Source organism: Mus musculus, chromosome 4, assembly GCF_000001635.26.
Source record: "Mus musculus strain C57BL/6J chromosome 4, GRCm38.p6 C57BL/6J".
Lineage (NCBI taxonomy): Eukaryota > Metazoa > Chordata > Mammalia > Rodentia > Muridae > Mus > Mus musculus.
Window position 1 is genome coordinate 83035082 of NC_000070.6, and position 17689 is coordinate 83052770.

Sequence of the window (17689 nt, forward strand, 5' to 3'; positions counted from 1 at the left end):
AGAAGATAAGGTATAGAGGGAGATGGTGAGAGAGAGACTGGAAAGTGAATTAAATGGGGAATGGGGTGCATTTCTAGAACTTGCCAGAGACCTGGGATGGAGAAGGCCCCAGGGAGTCTATGAGGGTGACCCTACAGCTGAGACTCCTAGCAGTGGGGGATAAATACTCTGAAGTGGCCACCTCCTATAGCCAAGCAGGACTCCCAGTGGAGGGTTAAAGATGTCAACCACCCACAAAACCTTTGACCCAAAATTTGTTTGGGCTACAAGAAATACAGGAACAAAGATGGAGCAGCAACTGAGGGAATGGCCAACCAATGACTGACCCAACTTGAGACCAATTCCATGGGGAAGAACCAGTCCCGGACACTATTAATGATACTCTGTCATGCTTGCAGACAGGAGTCTAGCATAACTGTAGGCTGAGAGGCTCTACCCATAAGCTGACCAAAACAGATGCAAAGACCCACAGTCAAACATTAGACTGAGCTCAGGAAGTCTTGGAGAAGAATTGGAGGAAGGATTGAGGAATCCAGAAGGGATAGGAACTTTACAAGAAGACCAACGTAGTAAACTTACTTGTGTCCTTGGGGGCTACCAACAAAAGCCTAACTCGGGCTAGACCTAGGCACCCCTGCACATATGTAGCAGATGTGCAGCTTGGTCTTCATACAGGTCACCCAACAACTTGGACAGGGCTTGCCCTGACTCTGTTACCTGCCTGTGGATCCTGTTCCTCTAACTGGAGTGTCTTGTCTGGCCTCAATGAGAGAGGATGTACCTAGACCTGCAATTTTGAGGTGCCAGGGTGGGTGGGTACCCAAGGGGAACCTACCCCTTCTTAGAGGTGAATAAGAGGGTGATGTCGGAGGGGCCATGGGAGGGGGATAATGAGGGTGGGGTCTTGAGAAGAGGGAAGCTGCAATCAAGATATATAGTAAATTAATTAACTAATTGGGGGAAAAGAAAATCCCTTAATTATAAATTAGGCCCTTTCCTGGGGTTTTCCTTTTGGTGGATTCTAGGGATGGGATTATATGGTCAAGAGGTGTAAACATATTGACACTATTATACCCATGCTTTCTGCAAGGACCAGCAGGCACCCTCCCCAGCTCTTCTCATGGATGGCAGGATCATCCCTTTTTTATTGCTGTTTAATTCACATTTCCTGCCTTGCATTAGGAGAGTCCACTTCCTTTCCAAAGAGTTGTCACCAGGATCTTCCCTCTTAGAAGTCCCTTAACGCTATCAAAGATCAGAAGTCCTGCAGCACATAAGTAGCCACCAACACTGCAAGGCTACCTGACTCCAATCTTGGTCTGAGACTTCTGACGTGGAGCCCATGCTCTCTCCACCACCTCAGGAGCTTCCAGAAATCACAAGTGCTTAGTCCAGAAATGTCCCTTTCATCATAGCCTTCCTGGACCCCACCCCAGAAAACAGTGAGCTTAGAACTGTAGAGATGGAATCCTCCCGCCACCAGAAGGCTACACTTGAAATAAAGAATAAGATATAGTTAAAGAATCCATAAGGAGATGTTATGTCTGAAGCAAATGTCTTTGTGTGAAAGGGTACAGAGATGTGAGGCAATCACAAGAAACAAGACTTATCCTGGCTTCATGAGAGACGAAGCCTTTAAGAGAGGTGATTTATTATCAAGAACTTGACACAACAAAATGGCATTTGTGGTACTAGTGTAAGAGTAAACTGCTCCCATGTTTCCACCAAACCCATCAGAATACATTTAAGACAACTTCTACTTCACTAGAAAAAGGTTTGCTCACATATGCAGCCAACACTTCCTCAGCTGTGCTGTGCAACCTGCAGCATCTTACTTTCATGTCGTCAGTGATAACACTCAGACTCTCATCTGATAACACTCAGATGTCACTGCAAATCCCTTCCCGAAAAGATCTGATCTAAAGGATATGCTTCCGGTGACTTAAGAAACTTGTTCATAGGTGGCAGAAACTGTGGTGTGGTTTGATCTGTGGTCATATGACAGGATGACAGAGGTTGATTGGATTTTCGGTCTGCTCTACAGCAAGGAACTCACATCCCCCTATAAACCCAATCAATAGCCCAAAGCTAGAACAGTCATCAGCCCTACAGGGGAAATCACAGTTGTTTTGTTAATGGGCATGATAAGGCTGTCAAGCTGCCTTCTTTGTGGGGGAGGGGCAGTTGAGACAGGGTTTCTCTGTGTAGCCCTAGCTGTTCTAGAATTCACTCTGTAGACCAGGCTGGCCTCAAACTCAGAAATCTGCCTCCCAAGTGCTGGGATTAAAGGTGTTTGCCACCACTGCCCGGCTCAAGCTGCCTTCTAAAAGGCTGTCATCAGCTTTGGGCAGAACAGTTTCTTCTTGTAACAGTCAGAGGTATCTAGAAATTCATAACTGATCACAGTACATGAAATAAGATGTGGCTGAATGCTCAGATGTAAGTGGGACATTTCATATCACTTCCACCAAGTCTCCTAGAATATAACCAAATAGAAAGAATGTAAGAGGCCGAGGAAAGGATGGAGTGTCGTAGGACACTTGTAGGGAGCCATCCCAGGCTGTAAACAGGTCAGCCGGATGGAAATCTATTCCAGGCAGTAAACAAGCCCATGTTTGGTGGATGGCCCGCCCTTAATCCCTGATTAGCTGAGCAAGCCTGCCTGGTGAGGTGATGTGACCTGTGGTGATTGGTGGGGGCATGGTTGTGGCTGGAGAAAAACACTTGTAACTAGAGAGGCTGGGGCATTTTAAGTAAGTAGCTGCCTGAGTAAACTGCTTTAAGAAGAACCGGTGGTTGTGTTTTGCTTGCTGGTCAACTGGGACACGACAGACACTAACTTGCTTGCTGGTCGAATGGGACGTGACAGACACTAACTTCCCAGCACGACATCACGATGTGTCTTTTCAGGCTTAAGTTCATGGCAGCTGTGATTACCAACCTAGCTTCTTCACCAGGATATTGGGCTTGTCGACATCCTGTCAATAAAGGAGGAGAGATTCATAGGGTCCGTTCTTCCGTGAGGATTTGTGTATTAATGATTGATGGGGGACGGAGAGAACTTTTCTTCAGGGGCGTAGCCATTGGTAAGGTATCCTTGCTTCTGTAAACAAGCCCTCTTCCACGCTCTTATAAGCAAATCTCATGAAGCTCATTGGGGCAACAACAGCCAAACCAAAACATAGGCGGTTCATTAAAAAGGGGAGAAGGTTCAACAAGCAGGGAGGAGGACAAGACAGGGTAATGGGGGGATGAACATGATTGAAATAACTATGTGTGTATATAAAAATGACATAAGGAAGTCTATTAATGTGGTAATTAACATATGCTAAAATTAAAACTTTTAACATACCAGAATTCTAGGACTAGAAAAAAACTCCTCTAAATTTTACACATCACCATCATAAATAAATATGTATTGTTGTTTACTTGTACCTGGTACTGTGTAAACACATTTAATCTTCATAACAACATACAGATAGAGTTTATGATGGATTCCGTTTTTGCAGCTAAGGGAACAGAGACACAATTTGTCAAGCTAAAGGCTTGTGGTGTAGCTGGGATTCCAATCCCAGCAGAAAGGCCAACAGCCCAGAAGCCTGAAACCCCGGGACTTTGTGCTCCAGCTCACAGTGATCTGCATGAGGAAGTGGGGCCTGAGGAGACTCGGACATCCTCAAGAAGAAGAAGCAGGTATACTGTGTTACTCACCAGTGCAATAAAGTATGGAAGGGAAGCCAGCGCCCTCCGTGGCATGGTGGGGAAGAGCAAAGGAGTCACAGTTCTTAAATTGACAAACTCAATAGAACTCTAATGAGATGCTCTTTCCTTCACAAGGCTGGAGGTTTTGAAGAAGTCTTCAGCTGTATCATTCTATTTATTTCTTTATTTATTCATTCATTCATTCATTTATTCATTTTCCTTCTTTCTTTCCCCCTGAGAGCCTCAGTATGTAGCCCAAACTGGCCTCAAATTGATGATTCCCATGCCATAGGCTCCTGAGAGCTGAGACTGCAGGATGAGCGCCGCCTAGCACTGCTAGCTGTTTGAAAATAATTAAGAAAACTGTAAATAAATTTCTGATTTGACATTACTAAAACCTAGGAATGCGAGAGGATTTACTCCCCCCCCCCCCCTCGCACACACACACACCCCTGTTGCAACAAGTCAAAGAGAAAGATCCCACGGAGCCAGCCAAAGGCCTGTGAGCCTGTGTTAAGGTCACCATTCCTTTAATCAAAGCCTTGTTCTTCCTTGGAGTTTGTTTCTCATAAAATTAAGGCACAGTCGATACTTTCATGTGTATAAAACAGTTAAGTGTGGTAATATCTATACATGTCAATTAAAGCCTGCTTAGTCTCCTGCACACAAGTGCACATACCCACATACACATGTGCATGAAAATAAGTCCAGGGTCCCTCAAGATTAGTTCTCTTTCTTCTCCTCCCTATCCCAAACCCCTAAAGAAAGCTTTTCTAAAAGTTAGTTTTAAAACTAGTGCTGTAGGGCTAGGAGTGTGGCTCAGTTAGCACAGTGCTTGCTTCACATGAAGGAAGCCCTGGGTTTGCTTCGCAGCAGGCCATACACTCGATGTGGTAGCACACCTGTAATTCCAGCATTTGGGAGGTTGATCCAAGGGATCAGAAGTTCACAGTCACCGTCTGCAGTAGCATAGTGAATAGGAAACCAGCCTAGGATATATAAGACTCTGATTCAACAGTGTGTTGTGAGGGACACATGTCACTGAACATTGGTCAGCATTCACAGAATGTACATTAAATATGAATCCAAATGTAAACCATGGGCCTAGGCTCACAATAGTGGTTCTGTCATTGTGGGAAACATCTGTTCACACTAACCCAAGAAGCTAATAATATGGAAAGTATATATAGATATATAAATATTATTATTTTATGAGATTTTTATTTATGCGTATGAGTATTTTTCTTGCTTGGATGCATGTAGACCGTGTGTGTGCCTGCTGCCTGTGGAGAGCAGCAGATCGCCTGGCACTGGAGTTAGGAATGGTTCTGAGCTACCTTGTAGTGCTGAGAACTGAACCCTGGTGCACTGCAAAAGCAACAAATGTTCTTAACCACTAAGCTACCTATCTAGCCATTCAAAGTTTAGTAGACGTTAAAACTTATCTGCTGCTATGTATTGTAATGTTAAGTGCAAGGCCCCCAAGATCTGGTTGCCCCTGAGACGAGAGAGTCTATACATAGACCCAAGTGAAACTGTGTGACCTTGCCCCCTATGTCATTTCTGATTGGTGAATAAAGATGCTGACAGCCAACAGCTGGGCAGAAAAAACATAGGTGGAGTTTAGGGGTCCTGGGTTTGGGGTTGGAAGAGAACCACAAAGGTGAGAAGAAGGTAGAGAAAGTGGGTGGATGAGTCAAAAAATAATAGCCATGTGGGTGGGCTAATTGGAGTTAAGAGCAGCCCAGATGAAACGTGACAAAGTATATAATGAGATTATGTGCTAGGAAATAGACATAATAGCACAAAGGACAGATATCTTCCCAGCTCTTGTACAGATTAAGGCTTATTGTAGATATAAAGTTTGCATGTGTCTTTTATCCAGGAACTCAATGGTTAAAGGGAGGGTAGAAACCCTGGATTTGGGATTCAATATTTCCACAACAGTTACCCATTAAGTCCTCCTTTAACCTGTCTCATGAGTTAGATTGAATGGATTCTCCTCTGGTCACCAAGTAACACTGGGCCCTCAGCTACAGAGAAAAACAAGGCAAGATAGAGCAGGCTGGCCCATCTTATTCCTGGGGAGAGGGGGCCAGCTATGACTTTAGCAGGTTTTACAGCTGCCCCCATCCCAAGGATCAGCCTGATAAGCACCATCAGGTCCCACTGGCCCCAGGATGTGCCCCCATGCTGACCCCCATTGGAATGCACAGCTGTGCCAGTGTTGGTTAATGCAGGCCCTGCCGCAGTGCGCAGTGTGGCTCACCGAGCCTAATGGCATTAGGAAATGTGAAACTTAATCTGCCTCCTTGCACAGTTTGGCTGTGGAGAGCACAGGGTACAGTGTGTTGGGCAGCATAGTTAAAAATGGTTCAATTTCTTGATCAAAAAACAAAATCTCCGATGTCAATCTCCCAAATGTCACAAGCCTAAAATAACCCAAATGTCTGATTCGTTGTCTGATGGAATAAAGGCGTGCAGGAGGATGGTGTATTATGATAACTGTGGACCAGACAGAAAGAGTTTAAGAGGAAATATGGAGCACTTTTGGCTCAACACATTTGGGGAATCTTCAAGATACAAACAGCTTATATTCTTTTTTTTTTTTTGGATGTTTTCTTTATTTACATTTCAAATATTATCCCCTTTTCTGGTTTCCCTTCCTCCCAGAAACCCCCTATCCCATCTCCCCTCCCCCTGCTTCTATGAAGGTGTTCCAACACCTACCCACCCACTCCCACCTCCCCGCCCTCGATTCTCCTATACTGGGGCATCTATCGAGCCTTCAGAGGACCAAGAACCTCTCCTCCCATTGATGCATAACAAGGCCATCCTCTGCTACATATGCAGCTGGAGTCTTGTGTACTCCTTTGTTGATGGATTAGTCCCTGGAAGTTCTAGGGGGTCTGGTTGGTGGATATTGTTCTTCCTATGGGGTTGCAAACCCCTTCAACTCCTTCAGTCCTTTCTCTAACTCATTTATTGGGGACCTGCCACTCAGTCCAATGGTTGGCTGTGAGCATCTGCCTCTGTATTTGTAAGGCTCTGGCAGGGCCTCTCAGGAGACAGACATATCAGGCTCCTTTCAGCATGCACTTCTTGGCACCCACAACAGTGTCTGGATTTGGTAAATGTATATGGGATGATTCCCCAGGTGGGACAGTCTCTGGGTGACCTTTTCTTTAGTCTCTGCTCAACACTTTATCTCCATATTTGCTCCTGTGAGTATTTTGTTCTCCTTCTAAGGACCAAAGCACCCACACTTTGGTCTTCCTTCTTATTGAGTTTTATGTGGTCTGTGAATTGGAGCTAGAAAGAACCCAGATGTCCTTCAACAAAGGAACGGATACAGAAAATGAGGTATATTTACACAATGGAGTACTACTCAGCTATTAAAAATGAAGAATTCATGAAATTCTTAGGCAAATGGATAGAACTAGAAAATATCATCCTGAGTGAGATAATCCAAAGGCAAAAGAAAACACATGGTGTGCACTCACTGACAAACAGATACTAGTCCAAAAGCTCCAAATAACTAGCTTATATTCAAAATGCTGGTTTGGATCTGGAAAGATGGCTCAGTGAGTAGAGCACCTGACATGCAAGCATGAGGACCCGAGTTCTGATCCCCAGAACCCATGTAAAGCTTAGCATGGTGATGTCTGTAGTCCCAACACTCTTATAGCAAGACACCAGGCAGAGAGAGAAGAATGCCCAGCTAGCCAGGGCTGAGTCAGACTCTCTCAAATACAATGGAAGGTAAGACCTAACACTTAAGGTTGACCTCTGACCTCCACACATGTGCCTGCCATGTGTATGCACACCATACACACACACATACACACACACACACACACACACACACACACACACACCGCAGTAAGATAAAATAAAACCAGGAGCTTGAGAGTTGGGTCAGTGGTTAAGAGCATTGGCTTCTCTTCCAGAGGACCCAAGTTGAGTTCCCAGAACCAACACTGGGCTGATGCTCCCAGTCACCTGTAACACCAGTTCCAGAGGATTCAATGATTTCTTCTGGTCTCCATAGACAACTGCACCCATATGTACATACCTCCACACAGATGCATATCCATATACATAATTTAAAATGAAATAAATCATCCAATAAATGTAGGCCTGCTTGCAGTTTGTCTAGAAAGTACAGCATATTCACTCTAGGTATAATATACAAAAATTCAATTCACACTGTGCTACCGATGAGCACTGGATGAAAGACCCTCCCATGAAAACTGCACTGATACACTTGGCTTGTCAAGAGCTGGCCAGTGAAGTTGAGGCTCTCTTCCTGGGTTTTGCTTTGTCCAGCTCAGCCAATGCCACAACAACCTTCGCGGCATCTTGAACCAGAGGCACCGAGTTTCAATCTCACTCACTCCTCAGGCCTGAAGGAACCTGACCGTTCTGTGAAGACCTGTGTGAGCCTGCATTATAAAGGACAGCAGGAACACACTAAGATAAAAAAGCACTGCAATTGCCCAACCCTGACTAGCTTTGGAGCATCATTTGTCAGTGTTTCTGATTTAATTTCTCTGGGTAGAGCTCTGTCTCCTTAGTTTAAAAGACCTCCAGGTGACTCTAATGAAGAAACTGGGCTGGAGAGCCATGGCTACAAATGACAGAAAACATCATCTTCCTCTTCTGTAAGTATAAGAGGTAAAAGAAGCTTTAGCATCCAAAGACTGAAGTAAGGTTCTTGGGTCTGAGAAAACCTCAGAATTAGGGGGTCTCTGGGTCAGAGTAAAGAAAGCGGGCAGAACTGCAGCTGAGGATGCTCCTGCCTGCATCAGCACCAGTCAGCATCAGCACCAGCATCAGCACCAGCATCAGCACCAGCAACAGACCCCGTGCAAGATGACTGGGCAGGACTGGTGCAGAAGAGACAGGGAGATGAAAGGCTTAGACAGAAAGGGTAGAGAAGGCAGGACGCCTCAGATGTGACGTCACCAGGGTTAACTTTCCCTGAGCATGCTGCCTAGCCATTCCCTGTGGAAAATATTCACAAAAAAACTAAGAGCTTCTGGAATTAGCAGTTTTACAGAAAAAAAAATCTAAAATGAAAGAAATCACCCTAAAGTTTAACTAGAATTTTATGTGAAAGACAAAGGCTGTATGTGTACACACATCCACATGCTCAGACACACAGATATACACACATACAGACATACACAGAGACAGACACACAAACAATAAGCTTAATTTCTCACAAGGCTGCTTTTCCTTGCTTATTTTTCCCACAGTATATGGGATGCTAAACCATGATGATAATGTGTAACATAGCACACTCTTTAGCTTGTCTGTCTTTGTAGACAGAGTCTGTGTATGAATATGTACTAAGGGCAAGGCACTAGCCATGTTCTTTACTTTTTGTCTGTGGAAAGAATTTCAACCTGTAATTTCAAGATGAAATGGAAATGGGTATATTTGGGTTTAGTGACAGCCCTTATAATTATTTCTTACAAAATAATTATTTAAAAGTCTAGGAACTAAAATCTACTTGCTTTGTTATCAGCTACACACAAAAAATGAACCTAAGACCTCTGGGTCTATGAATTAAAAACCACACACAAAGTGTAATTGCCCTCTGTGTTTCTTAGGTCCTAATTACTTCTTGAAGATTCTTCAGTGGAATATTGAAATTTTCCTACACTCCCTTAGAACATGCTTTAACTTGCTTATGGACCTCAGTCTTCCTCCCCTTGTGATCCCTAGGCCTCTGCTTGAGGAAACTCACCTGTTCTAACCTATTCAAAGACAACAGCAAAAGTTAATCTTTTGAAGAAAGAAAAAAGGAGTTAATTCCTATTTTGTTGTTGTTGTTGTTGTTGTTGTTTTTCGAGACAGGGTTTCTCTGTGTAGCCCTGGCTGTCCTGGAACTCACTTTGTAGACCAGGCTGGCCTTGAACTCAGAAATCTGCCTGCCTCTGCCTCCCGAGTGCTGGTAATTCCTATTTTTAATAAAGTGTGTTTCTTATATTAATATAAATCATGGTGATATGAACAAATGCTCTTTAGCTCATCTCTCTCTGTAGACATTTCATGGGTGAATCCATTGCCTAAGCTCCTCACTTTCTGTCTGTAGAAGAAATTTCAACCTGCAATGTGTTGTCTGAGCTTTCTCAGCCTCGGTAGTTCTTACTGTTTTAATAAACAGAGAGTCTCAGCTGCTCACACTCCAGCACCTGCACTCTGCACTAACACACCGTCCTAAAGCCTCATGTCTTGAAGTCCCAATTTCAGATCTCTCAGGCCACAGGGCTCACAATTCAGCCATGCCCGAGGTGACTGGGTAGCCTGTGAGAGCCAACCTTCAATAAAAACAGCATGGCCACAGCTCCATGCCCTGGGCTCACACAGTTGTGGTCATTCGCTACGCTCACTGTCAGCAAATATTTGGAGTAGGGAAGACAGAGAGTTGGGACCCAGACTCTTCCTACCAATATTTCCCACAGGCTGTGGTTTCCACATGCTCTGCTGGACCTAACACCAAAGGAGCTCACACACCCCCAGATCAGGAAATGTCTCTTCGTTGGAAGAATAAAAGAAGACCACAGTTCCTAATAAAGCAATTCATCAACCGTCAATGAATGAGGCCACAGACCATCTGTAACACAATGGTCCACAGGGCGCCACACACTGTGGCACCACACGCTGCTCCCTCCTCCTCGCTGGAGCCATCAAATCAGCACCACATGGGTTTTATGGCCAAATGAGAAAGATGAAATGGGTTCCATCTGGGGCTCTTGAAAGATAATACAAAAAAAGTACAAAGCTAGTCAGAAGTCTTGCTTGAGGAAATTTCCCCGAGACCCTAGCCTGCAGCCAAACACCAAGTCCAGAACACACTGTGAGCTGATTATCCAAACGGAGCTCCAAGTAGGTATGGGCTTCATTTAGGTTATTTCTCCATAGTGTCTCAGTAATCTGGAAGACCAGCTAACACCAGAAGTGGTGGTGCTGGCCTGGCTACATGACAAACAGGGGGTGAATAGGAGGTGTGACGTCATGTCAGGTTCCTTGTTTGCTATCTAAAATTGTCAAAGGGCCACTCAACTCCCACCCTTCTACTGATGCAGAGCCTTCCGGTCAGCTTTGAATCTCCAGTCAGTACCTCCCACGACAATTGTTCTTCTCATCCCACAAAGACTAAAGGCTTAGAGCCCCAGCCACTTTCATATTTAAGTAGAATTATTTCAATAAACACTGTGTGGTTTCATTCAGATCTATTGTACGAACGCAGACATTAAGTCAGCAGAAGCCACAGACAGCGGAGCCAAGTCACACTCTGTGACATGTGGTGAGCAGTTGTCCCATTCCATAAGATGGAGAACACATTCAAAGACTGTGAACAAAGGTAAAGAAAGCAGGGGTACAGGCTATTGTCTCTGCAATCTGCAATGGGTTGCTAAGGCTTTAGCTGCTGGGGGACTGGTCCTCCTGCTGCACAGCCTTAAATGATGCTGAGTTCGTTAAGGGCCCGGTTTTATACCACCTGTGATATTACTGCTTCTACTCTCACTGAAATCCTTCACATGTGTTAACACCAGTGAAATGGCTCCCCTGGGATGCTCTAAAACCTGATTGTCCCCCTTGGAAAGACTTTTCTGTCTGCCATTGTAGAAGACCATAAATTTACTTAAAAACCTACCACAAGGCATTCACCCTGTGCTATATATTTGTCTATGAGTTTTGAAGGCAGGGGCACTAAGCTGTCTGTGGCAGATAGAGGGCTTTCAATGAGTAGACTGAATAATTAAATCAACAGTTGCTGTGTCTTTAACATTTTTGTCAGAACAAGAAAGCACCTGGTACAGCTTAGATATTGGCATGATTACAGGTTACACAGACACTGTAACTGGTTTCTTCTTTAAAGAAAGAGAAGAGAGGAGGGACACACACACAAACAGCGGTGGTGGGGGTGGGGGAGACAGAGAGTCAGAGACAGAGAGAGAGAGACAGAGACAGAAATCATCCCCGTGCCTCATAGCTCTCATGTTCACTTTCTCTGGTGGCAACCTTATCCAACTCACAGACAGCACAAATCCTTGAGGGCTGGCTGCTGTCACTGAGGACATAATCTAGATTCACAGCTTTGATAATCTGAGGTTGGAATGATGGATTCAAGCCAGTGCATTAGCTTTCAATATGCAAAAATGTGTAACTCTATATCTCCCAAATTAACTGCATGTGTATGAGGAAAAGCAAGCCCGTTTGGGTAGTAATTGGGGGGGGGGGGTGCCTTCAGTTATTTGAGGAAGGCAACCTTACCATGGCTGTGGGACAGAGAAGCAGGGGAAAGCAGGGGAAGGCTCCACCTACTTCCATCAGTCCCCCACTCCAACCCCTCCCCCCCCACCACAGCAATGAGAAGGGCTCAGGTCTTTATCAGAGGGATGGAGCGAGATTGTGTGCTTTCTGGATTCCCTTTGGGGTGTGAGATTGGCTTTCCCTTCCCTCCTCTCTTGGCTCTTCTTGTACCCCCATCTCTTGGCCACCGACCAGCTGACCAAGCATGACTTCTGACCTTCCTTAAACTCCCCACATCAGCTCCTGAGTCTCTCTAGTCTGTGAAGCCTCTTTCCAACTGCCCAAGTCCCCACTGCCCCACTCACTGGCTAACCCTGCTGGTTCCTCCCAGGTCTCGCTCTTCAGGAGCAGGTTTACCTGCTCATGTGGAATTCAGCAACACCACTACAGGCTTTTCATCACTATGGAAACGTTTTTAAAAGTTTCCCTCTTCTCCCCTGGCCTGCAAGCATCTTCAAGATAAAAGCCGGGACTCATCTGCTCGCTTCAGTTTTTCCAAGGCTGGCACTGGGTGTTGTACAGAGAAACTCAACAAGTATTAGTTGCATAAATGACCCCCTAGAAGCATCCGAGCTGTGAAAACCAGTGTCAGTGGGGGAGGGGAGGAGGGAGACCATGCTCAATGGCTTTGTCTTTCCATTTACTCAGAGTTCAGACTTAAGAAGCTGTAAATCCAGAGTTTCAAATTCTCAATCAATCTCGTATCCCTGATATGGAAGCAGTTGCTACAACAAAGCAAAATGCAAAGTAACAAAATTATTCATCCCCTTATACATTTTTCAGAAACTAGTAATACGCTTCTCGAATTCTGGAATCCAAAAGAGTCACAATGATGTCTTTGTGAAGGTCCCACTACCTTTAATCTTCAATATCAATATCTTTCAGTCTTATTCGTTCATGGACCTGTTTCGGGCAACTCAAACCATGAGAAGAATCAAGAAAGAACCAGGCTGTCAGACAGAGACAGTACCCAGTGCAGTGGTGGACTAGTGTCTGCTCTTCCTTTCTGGGGGGATCTGAAGAAACTGACATCATGTTTTCCACTGTGTTATGCAATGTGCCACAGTTTTGCTTCTTTCCAGCCTTCTTCACACCTGTATGATCCCTCTCTCAAAGAATTCATCACTGAAAACGGGCATGCCATGTACCATGTACAAATGTCCAGCAAGTTAAGAGTTAATGCCCTCAGTTTATTCTACTCTCCAGGCTGGCTTGACTAAAATGTCATTGTAGCCTGGGTTGCAAATTACATGTAACAGGTTGGGATGGCTGTTGTATCCGTGTTAGCTTTTGGTTTATAGAATGAAGCAGAAACATCTACCATGTTATCATAGATACATAAGACAGAATGAAAACATTGCCATTGCACTGTTCAGGAAGTAGGGCCCTTATTTTCACAGGAAAGACAAACCAGGCTTCTGGGCTCTGACAGGAAACAGTGCATGTTCAACAGCTTTTCCACATTTGAGCCAAAACTTCTGAAGTCTCCTCATTTTACAATGCTACTGACCTATTGCTGACAAACAGAAGAACTGTGCTAAAGAGGAAGGCAGACCCTGCGATGAGATGCCAGGGTGTGGGTCTCAGGAGAGAGAGGTGTGATTCCTTATTTTAAATGAAGACAGCACAGCATCAGTAAGCACTGAGCAGCAGATAATGCTTGAGAGAAAGCAGAGCTGAGCCCCAGGGTGCTGGCCCAGTGTTAGCCCTAGAGTGCTTATCTACTCCCTGTCTCTAGGGGCCAGGCAGGAGAATAAAGCTGGGATTGCAAATGGCATGCAACCTGAGCAGCCTTAGGATGATGCCCAAAAGAAGCGTTGCTATGGATCTTTTAATGCACATTCCCAAATATCACCAACCCTATGAAAACTTACAAGCCTAAAGGAAAAAACAAAAAAATGAAATGGCCAACTATGTTTGCCTTCTGCAAAAACTTACGAACAAGGGGCAGGAATGTTGTGTTAGGTGTGTGCTTACTTTGCAAAATCCCAGTCCTCAGCCTGAAGTCAGTAGTCTAGTGCCCAGCTCTCTCCTATCTTGATGGGCAGGTCTTAAAGCCCTTTGAAATAGTGCTGCAGTTGCAGAGGTAAAAGGAGGCACATCACAGACAAAATATAGACAACCGAGATTCCATCTGGGACTGAGGGTTTTGTTTGCTTTTAGTCGCCTACACACACACACACACACACACACACACACACACACACACACATACACACACACACACACACACACACACACACACACACACACATACCAGCACCTCAAAGGCCTCTGTTTGAGTCTCTCACCAAGTTGCACAAAAGCCATGGAGTCACTCGAATGGAAGGGTCAGGTTGCAAGCTGTGTGCCATGGAAGTCACAAGCCCTGTTCAGACCACCCAGCTCTGGAAAGAGGGAGCTACATCAGATTCAGACAAGATAAGAGAGTGCCCTCCTGCGTGACCTGGCTCAGAAAGACAGCCTTTCTAGGGAGATACTTGATCCCCTGGAAGGGAGTGGATGTGTGCTCTGATATGGTGGCATTTGTCTAACTCAATACACACGAGTGACCTTGGTCTTTGTGAGAGTAAAATTTAGGAGATACAATTTAAATAAAATTTAGATGCAACTTTAAATAAAAACTTTAAGATTTTTAAAGAAAAGTGCTGAAATAAATCTTCATGCCTACCCCACAAACTGATTTCATACTTCATGCCTTCATCTAGAAGTCAGAGTCAATTAATGTTAGAACAATATCCAGACTTGGCGGTGGGTGTACAGCTTGTAAGTAGGGTTGGCTTTTGACCCCAGTGTGGAAGAGAAAGGAGAAAACTCAGTGGACCTACCTCCTTTTATTAACAGAGGAAGGAAGGTTTGGGGCACTCAGGTGGCTAGTCTAAGGCTCAGACTGGAAACGTTGTGTGGACAAGGACAATGACCATGCCATTTATGTTGTTCATTTTGGAATGCTTCAGAGCAGGCGCTATGCCTGGCATGAGGAGCGAACAGGAAAGGGGCCTTGGTAAGCACACCCTGCTTACTTTCTACCATAAACATTAATAAATGCCATAAAATGCAGGGATAGGGTTGGAGGCTATGCTGGCTTTCATATGTTGTCACATGAAGGCTGCAGCATGCCACTTCATGTTCAGTCACTGAGAGTTGGCCTAAGACAAACTCAGTTTCTAGGAATAGGCTCCAGCACTCTTCCAAGAAACCCAGCTTCCTTCAGCCCAGCTTGCGTCACAGCCTCACAGTATCACAGCATCCCCAGGGGGTGAATAGCACCCCCAGAAGGAAAGTTTCCAAGACCACCCTAGCTTAGCTGTGAGGCTGCAGGCAGGCTGTACAGCCCAACACCTAAGAATGTGGTATCCCATGACCCACACACAAATCACTTCACTCATGGCAACGGAGAGGTAGACCAAGGGGAAAGGAGGTGAGAAATCTGGTTAGAAAGCCCGGGCTTGACAGGCAAGAACGCAAGTTTAGGTTGCACCCAAGGCCTGTTCAGCATCAGCTTAAGCTCAGGCTTAGTACTTGGACATGAAGTCTGATATTAACCAAGTGCCTGACAAGAACTTAACTGCCGGGAACAGTATGCAGAATGCTGACTCAAGTGCTGTGTCACCTATATCAGATTGACCTGACCAGAGGAGATTCCTGGCCCCATATTGAGTCTAAAAACCTTTGATGGTAGCAGTTAAAAATCTGTCTTCTCACCAAGTTTCAAAGAAGTCAGCCTCTCTCTCTCTCTCTCTCTCTCTCTCTCTCTCTCTCTCTCTCTCTCTCTCTCTCCTCCTAAGAAAGTGTTGCTATCTATGTTCCCCAAGCTAGCCTTGAACTTGTGATCCTCCTGCAGACGAATGACCCAACTAGCCTAGATCCTATCTTCATTAAGTTTTGAGGATCCAGAATGAAGAGTAAGTCCTTTTATCCCGTGGACAGGCACACGGAGATGCTAACAGGAAACTTCTCAAGCTTTGGAAGATCCAGGAAGGTCGTGATCTTGCAGAGCCGAAGCTTGAGGAGCAGCTGGGTCTCCCCTTGGGTCTGCAAAGCAGCCCTGAAAAGGTTAATCTCTCCAGCAACATTCCCTCCCACCCACAAACACTAACTAGCCCTGGAGATGCTCTAAGCTGTGTAACGTCCATCATTCATCAGCACCGAATGCTAGAGTAAACAAAACAAAACAGAACCCAGAAACTAAAGCTAAATGGCTTGAGAGCGATTTCTGTGACCCGAAAGGAAACTGCCCCCCAATTATTTACTTACTGCAACACTGAAGCCTCTGGACCACAGCTCAGCCTAAACACCAAGCGAACCTCAGAACAATGACTCTTTGCCTTTCCTCGCTACAAACCAAGGCTCACACTTTAAAACAGCGAATGTAATTAGGCCCTGCAAAGGTTCCCAGAGACCACCCATGCTCTAGATCTTTAGACCCTCGGGATATTATCTGTCCTGTTAATTTTACCTCTTCTCTTTTTGCCATTTCCTTTAGCTAAGAGAAAATAAATATTCTAACTTCAGGGAAATTTTCACAGAAATGTAAAGCGGTTATTCCCTTGATGAGTGCCCCTGCGGGTGGAATCAGAAGTTATGTGGAGGCAGGGAGGCCAATTCCATCCCTGGTATTTGGTTTGGTAACATGCAAGCGCCGGCCTTCTGAGTTAACAGATTTAAAGTTTTGCAAGCTGCCAGGCAGCCTTCTCTCACTGCCGCTCACAGCTGCCCACCTCTGGGACACTTTGCTAACAGAGCCTTCACAGCTGAGAGCCAACAACCGCGGGAAGCAGGTACTTACAGTTCCTGGTTTTCTTTCCGAGCCAAGGGCTGGCCACCCTTGGAAGTAGAGGGCTGGATGCTAACCTGGTAACAGCCTTAAAGAGTTGTCAGAGGAAGAGGAAGCTAAAACATCCCATCCAAGGAGGAGAGCTGAAATTCCAGTCGTTCTAGTCAGCTGAGTTTAGGCTTTGTTTGTGCTAAAAATCCTTTAACCCGCACAAACAAATAGGTAGAGAATTGGAGTTCCCAAACACACTGTTTGCAGGTCTCCTCCAATGCCGCTGTGGCGCTGAAAACTTAACTTCCCCAGTGCCAAGTTTCTGGACTCCCCCAGAGAAGGGCGTGTTAAGGAAGGCGTGGCAAGGATGCCTGCAACTGTTTGCAGGGAGCCCGACCTCCCTGGCGGGGAGCCTCAGCTCCCATCCCTTCTGCTGGTTGGTCAGCGGGGACAAAACTGAGCCTTTGTTAATAGGTCGGGTGCTTTCTTCCCAGCTTCCTTCCTCAGTATTAACACTGGCTGAGCTGAGGCAGTCTCTCCCGACAGCAGCACACACACACACACACACACACACACACACACACACACACACACACACACAGAGGCAGGGATTCACTCTGACACCCGTGCACAAAGCCTCTTGCTGCACGAACACGTACACACACCGACTCTGCAAACACACCTTTCCTTGCGCCCTTTTTTCATGGAAGCGGCCCCAGCTCCAAAAGGTCCATATTCACATTCAGAGGTCACACTCAGCTTTGAGAAGGGGTGGGGGAGGGGGCTGGCCCTCTTGAACTTTTCTCATACTCTTTAAAGGAAAAGACGCAAGAATGAATCTAGACTCTACGAGTCTAACTTGTAATAGAAACCACTTAGCTCTTCATTTAT

The 17689-nt window shown here is 45.4% G+C and overlaps 1 protein-coding gene across 7 annotated transcripts in view; it reads right to left on the reverse strand.

Annotated features, from left to right (window-relative positions):
* The window catches only part of Frem1 (Fras1 related extracellular matrix protein 1), a 154587-nt gene extending 137162 nt beyond the window's left edge, over nucleotides 1-17425 (reverse strand). For 3 of the 7 annotated variants that reach the window (XR_390326.4, XR_001784157.2, XR_003954973.1), the window contains exon 1: nucleotides 16820-17425. The gene's annotated coding sequence lies outside the window, so the exon portion shown is untranslated. Of the gene's footprint in view, nucleotides 1-3711; nucleotides 4043-16287; nucleotides 16640-16819 lie in introns of those variants that run through there. The other 4 variants (XM_011250055.3, XM_006538013.4, NM_001198811.2 and 1 more) reach the window with 4 other exon arrangements.
* Between the last annotated feature and the right edge of the window lie 264 nt (nucleotides 17426-17689).